Source organism: Sorex fumeus, unplaced genomic scaffold, assembly GCF_029834395.1.
Source record: "Sorex fumeus unplaced genomic scaffold, SorFum_2.1 ptg000007l, whole genome shotgun sequence".
Lineage (NCBI taxonomy): Eukaryota > Metazoa > Chordata > Mammalia > Eulipotyphla > Soricidae > Sorex > Sorex fumeus.
The window spans coordinates 25,729,089-25,742,641 of record NW_026606064.1 but is presented as its reverse complement, the minus strand read 5'-3'; positions in this window follow the sequence as shown (position 1 = coordinate 25,742,641).

The window sequence follows — 13,553 nt, the reverse complement described above, 5'->3', positions numbered from 1 at the left end:
ATATGCATTCTGTGGAGGACTGTAGAAAGTGTAAATGAGTATAAACTGGCATATTAAATGCAAATTAGAAAAGCATTTCTGACAGTCAAGAGCATCAAAAATATATGCACATTTAATCCATTATCTCTATTCCTAGAATCTAGATTTCAAGATAAACTAAAACATTAAACAAATTTATTTGCAAGGACACTGAATCTATATTACACATTTTGGTGAAAAAAGCAAGCTATAAGACTATATATGTTGAACAAATTATGTAAAAATATTTTTAAAAAGGAAAGCGAGAGAGAGAGAGAGAGAGAGAGACAGAGACAGAGACAGAGAGACAGAGAGAGACAGAGAGAGATAAAAAGCCTGGAGGGAAATATATATTAATGTCATTAATTTGGCATTGAGTGACAGATTTTTTAACCTCATTAATACAGTTTTATATTTTTAATATTTTAGTTTTATTTGGAGAGGTTGGAGCCATAAGCATAGTACTCAGGGTTTAATCAGGAGTCACTAATGGTGGTGCTCAAGGGACAATATAGTGTTCCAGGATTGAACCTCAGTCAGCCATATGTAAAGCAGGCACTTTGTCCTCTATACCATCTCTCTGACCTTTAAATATTTTTAAATGAATATTTATTTCAGTCCTCTTATCTTGTTTAAGATAAGCTGAACTCTGAGACCTTAGACTCCAGGCTCAACAGATCCAGGGACAGAGATCCTCTGCTTGCTCCTACCAACCACAGGTGACAAAGGGATTAAAACCAGGAGCCCCACCCTACCTGCCCTATCTGCTTCCACCAACCACCTGAGACCCAGAGATTGGATTATGCACAGAAGACCCACCCTACCCCTACCAGTACCAGATAAATACCTCACCAGCAGACCTCTACTACCTCCACTACCTTCATTACCCAGCCGCCGCCACACTCCAGGACGCTTTCCAGACCGCCTCACATTATAACACACTTAATACCCATTTTCCAGGTTTGCCACACCATATTTGAATGAGCTCAAATATGGTTTGAACCATGGGAACACCTACAAGGGTGATTAGAGGCCTCCCCGAAAGCCTCTATCACTCTCCGAGAGTCTGGCAAGCTACCAAGAGTATTCCGTCCACATGGCAGAGCCTGGCAAGCTATCCGTTGTGTATTTGATATGCCAAAACCAGTAATTACAATGGGTCTCATTCCCGTGACCCTGAAAGAGTCACCAATACGGCAGCTTTGAGAAGGATGAGGAAGGAGAGGCTGATAAAATCTCAAGGCCGAACTAGGCTGCCAAAACGAAGAAAAACAAAAATGGTTGTCTGCACTTCCAATGCATGTATGCTGGCATCATATGCATTCATCAAGAACCTGATGGTACAAGTGCGAAAGATCAAGTACGATATCATTGGTCTGACTGAGACAAGAAGGCATCAATCACATCATGCCGTTTTCGACACTGGAGAAGAACTGTTCCTCAGAAGATGCGATAAAAGAGACGTCGGAGGCATTGGTGTCCTTGTCAACATGAACTTGGCCATGAGCATTGATTCATTCAAATGCCTAACAACCTGAATCGGATGATTACACTTGAATAGATGTGCTTCACTGCCAGCAGTTTCTATCTTCGTTGTCTACACACCAACATCCAGTTATGATGAAGGAGAAATTGAGAAGTTCTACATGAAGCTGGAGAAGTTCTGTAAAGAAGACCACACCTTCTACAAGATCATTGTAGATGATTTTAATGCCAAGATAGAATGGAGAAGATCAGCCCAAGAACTCCACATCGGAACTCATGGCCTAGAATGGAACAAACAGGGTGAGAGACTATCTGACTTCATCATGTAGACCAAGACCATCCATGGTAACTCACAGTTCCAGAAGGCTGAATCTAAACGTTGGACATGGGGGTCTCCTAGTGGACAGTTCCACAACAAAATTGACCACATCATATTCAATTGACAGTTTTGCCTGACTGATGTTGCTATTGTCCCAAAATTCCAAACAGGATCAGACCACTGTTTTCTTCATGCAAAATTCTACTTCACAAAGCAGGGAGAAAGGGCTGCAAAGTTTAAGAAGAGAACTCCCAGAACGACCACCAACTGGGAGCTCTTTGGCACTATGGCTGCAACATGGGAAGAGGCCTTCGTTGACAACATTGACGAGGAATATGATCCACTGGTTCAGCACCTCCATGATTGTGTGAGGAACGCCAAGAGAGAGATAGCCACAAAAAAAAGCCTGTCTTCGAAAACTCTTGAGCTTATTTGCCAACATGGTTTGGCTCATGCCTGAGGCAACCAGAAGTGAATGTCCAAGCTCACAAAGCAGTGCAGAGATGCGCTAAAAGAAAACCTCAAAGAGAGAAGAGCAGCAGTGCTGGTAGATGCGGCAGAAGCTGAGAAAAGCATTCATAATGCCCTGTCCTTTGCCAACTACATGATCAAGATGACTGTCCTCCGATGTCCTGATGGATCTATCACATCTTCCAGAAGGGCAATGGAGAAGCTTATCCATGACTTCTACTCAGATCTCTTTGATAGCCATGTTCACCTGCCCACATACCAAATTCCGCAGAATGGATATGTCATTCCTAATGTTCTCCCTTCTGAAATCTGACATGCCATTTCATTGGTAAAGCAGCGAACAGCACCTGGCCCAGACATGGTCAGACCTGAACACCTAAAGAACCTGCCGTCAGTACTCATCAATACACTGGCTCGGCTGTTCACACGCTACCTGTCTGAAAGTAAAGTTCTGTCCCAATGGAAAACCAGCAGGACTATACTACTGTACAAGAAGGGAGACATTCACCACATTGGCAACTATCGCCCAATTTGCCTACTATCTGTCATCTACAAACTGTTCACTCAGGTCATCCTGAATAGGATTGGCAGAACACTAGATGAAGGACAATCATGCAAGCAAGCCGGTTTCCGAAAAGGATTTGCATGATTGACCATATGCATATGATAACCAAGCTCATTGAGGTTTCTTGGGAGTTCAAGATGCCGCTCCATCTAATGTTCATTGATTTAAAGAAGGCCTTTGATTCTGTTGAGACAGAAGCAGTCATTGAAGCCCTAGCCAAGCAGGGCATTCAAACTCAATACATCAGGATGCTCTGTGAGCTGTATTATGGATTCACTACCAGGATCTCACTATTCTACAAAGAAGTGATCATCCATGTCAAGAGAGTGGTTTGGCAGTGTGATACCATTTCACCAAAACTCTTCAGTGCCAGCCTCAAGAATGTCATGCAATGACTGGAATGGGAAGGAATGGGAGTGAAGATACATGGTCGGCAACTACACCACCTCTGCTTTGCTGATGACATCATTCTAATAACACCAAACATCAGCCAAGAAGCACAAATGCTGGCCGACTTCGACTGTGAATATGGAATGGTTGGACTACAGCTGAATCTCACGAAGATAATGTTTATGTAAAACAATCTCATTCCTGATGTTCCATTCGCTCTCAATGGAATGAACATCTCCAAATGCAACCATTATGTGTACCTAAGTCGAGAAGTCAACATGACGAATGATCTGGCACCTGAGTTGTGCAGGAGGAAGAGAACGGCTTAGAAAGCCTTCAAGACCAACAAGGAAATAGCTAAGAGGATGAAGAACCTCAGGCTTTGGGCACATCTCTTCGGTTCCACTGTTCTTCCTGCATTAGCATATGCCTCAGAGACCTGGACCCTACGAAAACAGGATAAGAATGCTATTTGGATCTCCCAAAGAGGAATCCAAAGAGCTATGCTTGGAGTATCACATTTCACTGAAATGAGAGAAAGAATCCGGAGTTCCACCTCCGTTGACAGTCAAGAATCAGGGATGCTGTCTCGTTTGCCAAGGCATGGAAAATCAGATGGGCTGCACATGTAATGAGATTTGGAGACAACTGCTGGACTAGAGTCGTTCCCGACTGCATTCCAGAGGAAGTCAAAAGACCGTGTGGCCGCCCACCTACCAGGGTCTTCGTCAAGAATCAATTGGTTTGAGGCTCTTCGTGTTCCTAGAATGAACAGATGCCACTGGGATATACTAGCATGCAACAGGGACAAATGGAGATGTTGCTGGCACCCGCTCAAGCAAATCAATGATTAATTGGAAGTCAAGTGATCAAGTGATTTATTTCAGATTGAACATATAAAGATTAAGAAAAGCAACTAATATAAATTCCATTTCCTACTATCTTCATTTTGAAATTTTCTGGTCTTCCCTCTTTCTTTATTATCATCTATCATAGAGTTTGTTTGGTCTCTGATCTTCTCAACCAGATGACTTTCATAAAACAAGTAGAATTCATAGCATACGGGATGCAGCACATCATACAAAGAATAAAAGAACACAAACAGAAGTATTACGTCCTGTCTTCAAACTACATAACAAAGTGATAGTAATTAAAACGGCATGATATTGCAGTAAAAACTGACATACATTCATAAAACAAAATGGACATCTCAGAAATAAAATTGAATATATGGACAACTCATTTAGAACAAAAGAGAAAATAGCCTGCAATACAGTGAGAAATGTTGCTTCAATAAACAGTTCTGGGGAAAATGGATGGCCACAAGCAATTGAACAAAAGTAGACTGCTTTCTAACATCATACCTCCAAATATATTCAAAATAGATTATGACTTGTAATATAATACCTGAAACCATAGTGATATAGAAGACATGGGCAATACATTCCTTGACATTGATGTAAGAGGTATGTTCTAGGACTCAACACCAAACACAAAGAAAACATAAGCAAATATAAAGAAATGTTACTACACCAAATTAAAAAGCTGCTGGGTGAAGGAAACAGGCATCAAAATGAAAAGACAACTGATTACATGGGAGGAGAGATAATATCCACAAGAGGTTATTATCCCAAATATATTAATAAATAAATCTCAACAAAAAACAAAGAACCCAATAAAAATGGGCAGAAAATCTAAATAGATACTTCAAAAAAAATATACAGGCAGCCAACAGGCACATGAAAAGATATTGTGTATTATTCAGAAATGAAAATCAGAATAACAATGTACAGTCAATCACCTCACACCTGGATAGAATGAATATTATTCTAAGGCAAACAAAAGTTCATTTGTCTCAGTGGTTCAGTGGCAAAATGTGCTTGATCTGCAAGTATGAGTTCACTTCCCATGTCACCTACATGTGCCAAGCACCATTCCAGCATTATGTCTGACTATTCACTCTAGTATGTGATCTCCTTCTGCACACCACAGTCAATGTGAGTACAACAAATGACGTATAACCCCTGATGAGCACCACTAAAAACTAGGTCATTCCTAACATTACTAGAAATGAAACCCCCTGATAAACAGGTATGAGCACCACAGTGACCCCGTCAGTGAACAATACAACCAGAATGCACACTAGCACTGCAACTGGAGGAGTGCAAACCCCTAGCCAGTACTACAACCAAATGTGAAAGCACCACAACCAATAGTGTGTGTGCCCCCTAGTCATTGCAACAGCATCAAAAAAGGAAGGGGAGGAGAGGAAATAAGTACTAGAAATGATTCAGAGAGGAATGCATTTAGAAATTTAGATTGTGGTTAGGAATGTAGATTGCAGCAGCCAATATGGAAAGAAGTAAGGAAAATCCTTGGAAAAGGTTAGAGTTGGATATGTAATGGGGAATGAAATGTCTATACACGTGTTGATTTTCAAGTGTGCACAATTGAAACATATGATGTTATCGTTCAATGTTACTTCAGTTAAAAGAAAAAGGAAACCTATTTTTGAAAAAGAAGAATTTCACACAATTTGTTTTGCTTGGAGCAAAGCTAAAAATAAGCATTTTCTGGAGTGTCATTTTCCCTTCTAGCGCATACTTCTCTAACCTCACTCACCTCAGTTCACCAGACAGTTTCACTGAACCACATGGAAATGTTAATGAATACTGAGAGCAAATGAATGAGCTAAGACAAGTCCCAGACTTCATGGGGGTTTGAGAACTCTGTGGCAGTAGAACTTGGACTTTCACTACTAGCACTAAAAATGGAGGAGATATTTTTGAGCAAGAAGTCCAATTTTTCAAGAGCTTATTAATATCCCTGTTAAGTACATAATTTAAACACAATTCAGGCTTATTTCAATAAACCACAGGTAAACATTTTCTGCAGACCATGGCTCTTTCTGGTTATTGCAAAATGAATTGTGCAAACAATGCTGAGATAATATTTATATGAACCAAACAATAAAGCAATATTATGCATGTGTGCCCAGCTGCCCAGCTGTCGGTGAAGATTGAGACAGTTTGAAGAATCTAAGCATGCTATTAAAAAAATTGTTTTTCCCTAGCAGACACTGGGTTTCTCCTCTAATTTTAGCAGCAAAATCTCATGAGTTTTTTTTTGGGGGGGGGATATCTATTCTACAAAGCCTCACATATAAAACACCAATACATAATTTACATATATGGATGGTTATGTGGCTGACCTGTGGCAGGGACCTAGACACTAAAAACATCTCTTTTACATCTTTTTTACAACCTCACAGGCACTAAGCATGCATGCAAAACCAATTTCCCAACTTTTTATGAGAACCTATTAAAAAAAGAAAAATAAAAATGCCTATTTATCTTAAAATGTGAAGCGAAACTCATTAAAACACAAAAAGATTTTGTAAGCAAAAGTACCAGTATTTATGCTTCGAGTGCACCCCCACCTCTATTTCCTCTAACTACTCTCTCTCCGTTCTCCATACTCATCTTTTTCTCCCACATTTGTTCTAATAAAAGAGAGGCCTTACCTATTCATAACTCTCCTTTATTCCCTTTTACCCCATCATCAGTGAAGTCTCCTTTGTATTCTGACCTCCCAGTGGAATACAGCTCTTGTTGTGAATACTGGTATTTCCACAACATAATCTATTCTGTTTTCCATACTTAAACAGTATACCTTTGCCCGTGCTGTTGACTGTCTTGATGGTCTGCTAACAAAAATTTCTCACCCTAGCTGACCCAGATACACAGCTTCTACCTTAAGGTGGGAACATTTGGTCTCTCTCCAATAATGCTTAGTCTGGAGCAGAAGATCTCAGAGAAAGGCAAAACTAATTCAAGGCAGGGACAAGACTAAAAGGTGACTTAAGTTAGATTCCTGAGTCAGTAATGACTACAGCCTTTCTGAGTCTAATATCCCAGCTTTTGTCTTACAGTTAGAAAATAATTCAAAGGCTCTCCAATCAATTCCTTTTTTTGCTCAAATTATGCTCAATCTCATTGCTTAGACTTAAAGATTTCTTAATTAATATAAGCTTTTATAAAGCAATTTTCAGTGCATTGTTTAAATTAGAGTCAAATAGGGAAATATTATCTACCCCACTTTAGAAGGGAAAAAATAAGACATATTATTTAATTTTATGATCCAAAGTCATGTTCATTACTTGTGGTGGCATCATTAATTAAATAAACCCAATTCTTATGACTAGATGCAAACTCACCAACACTCAATATTACCTACTCTCTGAATTTAACCCTCCTGAAGAAATGTGCTTCCTTATATCCAATTCCCTGTCTCCAGAAATTCAATGAGTTAATTTAAAAAGCCAAATCTTACAGGATAAAAAATGGATCAAAGCTTCATGTTGTTTTCCTTCTCAGAGCATTTTCAACAGGATGGCAAACAGCCAGCTGTAGACTCTCTTAATCACAAAAGACTCATTAAAATAAATGAGCATAAAAACAAATATGTTTTTCTACAGTTCTCGTGTTCATATATATTGATTCAAATATTGTTTTTTTAGGTATTCTGTTGAGAACACCCAAACTTTAGCACTGGGCAATTTCAGTCTGATGCTTAAACTCTTAGAATTAAACTGTTACAAATGAGGTAGGGAATTCAAATACAGGGGACAGAGAAATAGTAAAGGGTTAAGTTTCTTGCCTTGCACTCAGTGGACCACAATTCTGGCACAGACAGCACACACAGTCCCTTGCTCGTTGCCAGGTGTGATCCCTGAGCACATAACTGGGAGTAAGAACTGGAGTGCTTTCTGGATGTGGCCCCCAAACAAAACAAAATTAAATTTAAATACATTATAAATATAATAATAATAAGCTCTTATTATAACAAGATGAGAAAAATTTATGAACTTTAAAGCTTCACAGATGAGCTAAGTGGAACAGACTATTAAATTCTTTTCGTCCAAAATCAACAAAGGATCAATAGTTCCTATTTTGATGTGCTTATCAGAGCCACTCAGTGAACCAATTGGTAGAAATAATTCAAGATTTCATGACCATACTGCAACACATACACTTCACTCCTGGATGAGGAATAAGTTTCTAAAAAGGAATTTGTTAAGGCCTAACTCTAGTTTTAACAATCTGTCAAGCATCAATCACTACCTGTTTTCTAATAAAAAAAGAGACTTTCTTCTCCTTTACTCCTCACCCCATCCCATACCATATCTGACCCTTCTTCAAGACTTCCAGGCTTCAGATTGATCATGCAAGAGAAGAGTTCAATTCACACAGTACTTGTCAGAGAATCAAAGTTCCTGTCTACACTGAACCAATAAATATAACGTGAATTTGGACATAGTCCCTTCTGAGTCCCTACTCAATTCCATTTTTAAAGGTCAAAGTATTAGCTACCCCTCCAACTCATGACTATTTTCTGAAGACTCCTACCGTAAGTCAACAATAAATGTGGATGGGGAATTTGTATATCATATTGCAGAATCACTAGCCTATGAGAAAGATATCCTCAGCCTTACACAGTGACTTAAACATCTGGCGTATGGGGTCAGAGAGGTAATACAGTGCATAAAGTGCTTACACTTGGCTAACCAAGGCTTGATTCCTAAAACCACATATAGTCGCCTGGTCCTAGAGTTCAAAGACAAGAGTAAGCCATGAGCACTGTCAGGTGTGGCCCCCAAATTTAAAATAAAAAATATTGCCTGTCAATATACTAAGAGGTCACCTCCTAGTAACTACATCAAATCAGAATGTTATGTTACTATTTTGCAATAGTAAATGTTATTGGTTCTTGAAATAGTTTAACCGTTACCTATGCATGGTGATTACATCTATATTAATGTAATGCGGTATAACTATATTCAAAGTAACATTTATATTGACATAGTTTTTAATGACTGAATTTCCACCTACTTTGTGAGCAATGATGCCGATTTATTCTATGAGTATATTTTCCCACATATCTTTGAGGAGCTCTCAGAGTTCTCAGACATCCCAGATGCATGCTTGTTGACAGAGGAGACCGTAGACATTTAGAATGAACATGACAGCCAGTAAAATTAACATCTGTCAATACCCAATACTTTTTAATCATTGACTTTAATTAACATCATTACAACTGAGTATTTTGTGATGAAGTTTGGCTTCCCTCCTCCTCACCCTTGAGTTTCCCCATAAACTCACATTGGTAGAAAATTCCATGGATTCCTCAGGCATGGATGATCCATGTTTGGGGGAGAAGATTAACATACTGTTAGCTTCCAGCTACTTAAACTATTACTTGAAGTCTTCACACATAATAATACTAATTATTAGCATCATGTGATAAATTTACACATTTCCCAGGAGCCAGGCCAAATGCTTTATAGTTTTGAGCCTTTCCTCATCTCTTCATTGTATCTTGGAAATAAACTTAAGAACTGATAGGCCTTGAGAAAAATTTCTGATGTTTATGAGTTTCAATGTTTAGAGAAGTTTTTCAAATTCAAATGCAGAATAATAGTTTCCCTAAGGCCTAGCAAAGATGTGAAGGAGGTAGTTATATTAAAATGATCCCAGTGTCAATTACTTGGGGTATGGAAACAAGATTTCTTCTCCTTCAAAACTTTGCCACTGATTAGAGAATTTTTGTTTTTGCTAAAAAATAAATTATCTGTTAAACACCTCATTGCCCTAAAAACTGGTCTTTTATCAAGGTCATCACGAATGATCATAAATTTTTCAAAATCTTTCAACCTTAAAGGAGGAGGAGTCTTTTCCCTCTCTCTAGAAACTCTTTATCTCATGTAAGCTAGTGAATGAAAATTCATTCAAACAATGAAAATTCATTCAAACAAGAGAATATCTTCCAACTCTCACTGTCCTCCCGTTGTTCATCAATTTGCTCAAGCGGGCCCAGTAACGTCTCCATTGGAGACTTTGTTGTTACTGTGTTTGGCATATCGAATACCTCACGGGGAGCTTGCCAGGCTCTGCCGTGTGGGCGAGATACTCTCAGTAGCTTGCCGGGCTCTCCGAGAGGGGTGAAGGAATCGAACTTGGGTCGGACATGTTGGCTGAGTGCAAGGCAAACACCCTGCCGCAGTACTATCGTTCCAGCCCTGCTATCGCTCTAGCCCTTCCAACTCTATCTGACATTAATGTCCCAATATTTAAGAAAAATTTGAGAAAACTGTTAAAATAATCCTTCCCAAAAAGTTTGAACTCAAACCTGGTCATATTTTTCTCTCATTCCCTCTCCCCTTCCCTTCTCCCACCTCACCCTCCTTCTTCCTCTCTTAAACACATGCACATCTGGGTTACATTTGAGTTACCATCTACAGAAAGCAATTTTCAAAATTGTGTAGTCTAATGAAAATGTAACAAATGAAAAAATAGAACTGAAAATGAGATGAATAATATAGACACATCAAATGACGAAGGTAGATAATGAGCTCTTTGATGGAACTTGGAAATACAGTGCTTGAAAAATTACTCAATATCTAGTTGGGAAAGAACATAAAGATCATTTATTACAATCTCTTTGTTTTTCTGAAAAAAAAGTAAAGTGCAAGATTAATAAAGTAACCTAACCAAGGTCACATTGTTACTCTTGACAAATTTTGGACTAGAGTGTTCTCATAATACCCTACTTCTTCTATAATTCCTTCTTATGTAATATTTGCTAAAATACTCCTTTTTCTAATAGACAAAGGAAAGAAACCATTTTCACCAAATCAATCATAATTATATGAATCAAATCCAGTTCATTGAACCATAGTACAGAGCAAGAAAAAATATACAGAAAAATTTTCATCCTAGAACATTTAACTGTTACTTGAAGTATTCACACATAATAATACTAATGATTAGCATCACGTGCTAAAGATTATGCATTTCCCAGGAACCAGACCAAATGCTTTATAGTTTTGAGCCTTTTCTCATCTCTTCATTGTACCTTTGAAATAAATTTAAGAATTTAGGCAACTTGTTTAAGGTTATATTTACATAACTGTATTGTTACTTAGGAAACTTCTTCAAAGTTATATTTAGGGAACTAGGTAAAAAATTTTGGTAATTTGTTCAAGGTTATATTAATACTAAGTGGAAGACTAGGATTAATGAGAACAAAACAGATTGATAATACCCTGGAGGAAGAAGCAGATAAAGGACAATTATTTAGATGATCAAGCTATTAAATAACTCATTTTGTATCCTATAGAGCACTCTGACATCTACTCAATTTTATCATCCCATTGTTAGTTTTAATATCCTATTAGCTCTTCCATCTCCAAAATAGACTGCATACTGCTACCACATTCACCTTTATGAAATCTTATTTCTTTGTGCCACACCTTCACCCTAAAACCTGCATTAGCTTGTGAGAGTTAACTTCTTGCCTTGGTATAAGACCCATTCCTGTCTATTCCAATCTATGTAAAACCACAACCTTTCTTTCTCCTACCAAATTTTTGTTCTTATCAAACTGAACAGCTTCCTATCCTCACTAAACACTAAGCAATTTATCCTCTACAATTCAATATTTACTGAATATCTACTGTGTGAAAATATTGTGTTAAATTATAAAGATAGAAATATAAGAACCCTCTTCAAGAATATTAGTATAGTGAAGAGAGACATGCAGATTAATGATTTTGTAAATAAAAGTGATAGCCATACTCAAGCTGGTCAAAGTGAGGTAAACTTCAAGGGAAGCTCTGACTCTTCACTGTATTTTAATGCAATTGTCCTTTTTTGTTCATTTTTTTTGGCTTGCTATACCTTCTATACTTCCTACAATGCACAGCTTTATGTTTACATAACCGTATTCCATACTATCAAGTGCAAATTTCACTTCGTGCATGAAGTCTTACCTCATAACCATGTGGATATTTTTATTTCCTTTTCTTATAAGTGCCTCCTCCCAAAATGTGAGAAAATTTTACAGCATACCATTTTTGCTTTAAAATCCTAAATGCTCATAAAGAAAATGGAAAATAAATTTGTCAAAATTTAAAAACAATAAAAGCTCTTGTCATAGCAGACCATATTCTAATTTTAGTTTCAAGCTTCTTACTTTCTCTTCCTGACATACATTTTGCTATAAATAGGGTCTTTTATTGGTTCACAGATGAATTGAAAGATGGCAATGTGGATATAAAAATAAAATCCAGTTTAAATAAATAAAAGATACAAGCACTTTAAAATATATATGTGTACAGTGCAACAGAAATGTAGTCTCAGGGTTGGAACAATAGCACAGCGGGTAGGGCATTTGTCTTGCATAAGGCCAACCAGGGTTCAATTCCCAGCATCCCATATGGTCCCCTGAGCACTGCCAGGGGTAATTCCTGAGTGCAGAACCAGGAGTGACCCCTGTGTATTGCTGAGTGTGACCCAAAAAGAAAAAAGAAAAAAAAGTAGTCTAAATGAAATAAACTGGATTATAGCAATGAAAGATATAGAAAAAATGAAGACACAGGCAGGATAAACTCCAGACTTAAGTGACAATGTACTGAAGGAATGAAAAAGCAGTAGATCCCAAGACCAACCACTAGGCATCCCAGCCTACTCAAGAAGTCCTTCAAGGCTAGTACCAGGAGACAAGTCTATAAAGAGGCTTCTGCTGTAAGCCACTGATAACGAAATTAACATGAATGCAGATTAGGCTACAGGTTGTTTTGTTGGAGGGGGATTTAGTTTGCTTGTTCATTTTTTTCTTCATTCTGTTTGGGGGAGTCACACACCCAGTGGTATCTGGGGACTATACCTGGCTTTGTGCTTGGGGAAACATGAAGTACCAGGGATGGAACTCAGGCCTGATATATCAAAAAGGCACATAGCCCATTGAACTGTCTCCCCATATTAGTCTTATTGAGCACAGAGAACTTACCAAATTTATTTTATGTCCCATGTTTTTAGACACCAGACTTATTTGTTGGGTACATGTTAAACAAAAGAACAAACAGGTTATGGCACGGTAGTAAAGAGTAAGTGTCCCCCCAACACAGTAGTCTTCTGGATCTTTTCTTTGGAAAGCACACTGTTTGGGGTTAACTGATCAACCTGATCAACGCTGCAACAAATCTCTGGATGTGTGGACCCAAGTCCACTCAAGAAATTTGCTCGTATTATACTTGTAGCCTTTCAATAAGAAAAGGATGTCAAAGTGATTGAAGAAACAAGCCAAGAGGTAGAAAATTGCAAAAATATTCTTAGATTTTTATAACATAAAGGTTTAACAGCCACTGTGAATGAGGTTTAGCACACAAACAAACGATGATTGAAAGACTGAGTTTATCAAAGCCAGTGGGAAACCACAGCTAGCAGCTTTTGATCTCTTACTCAC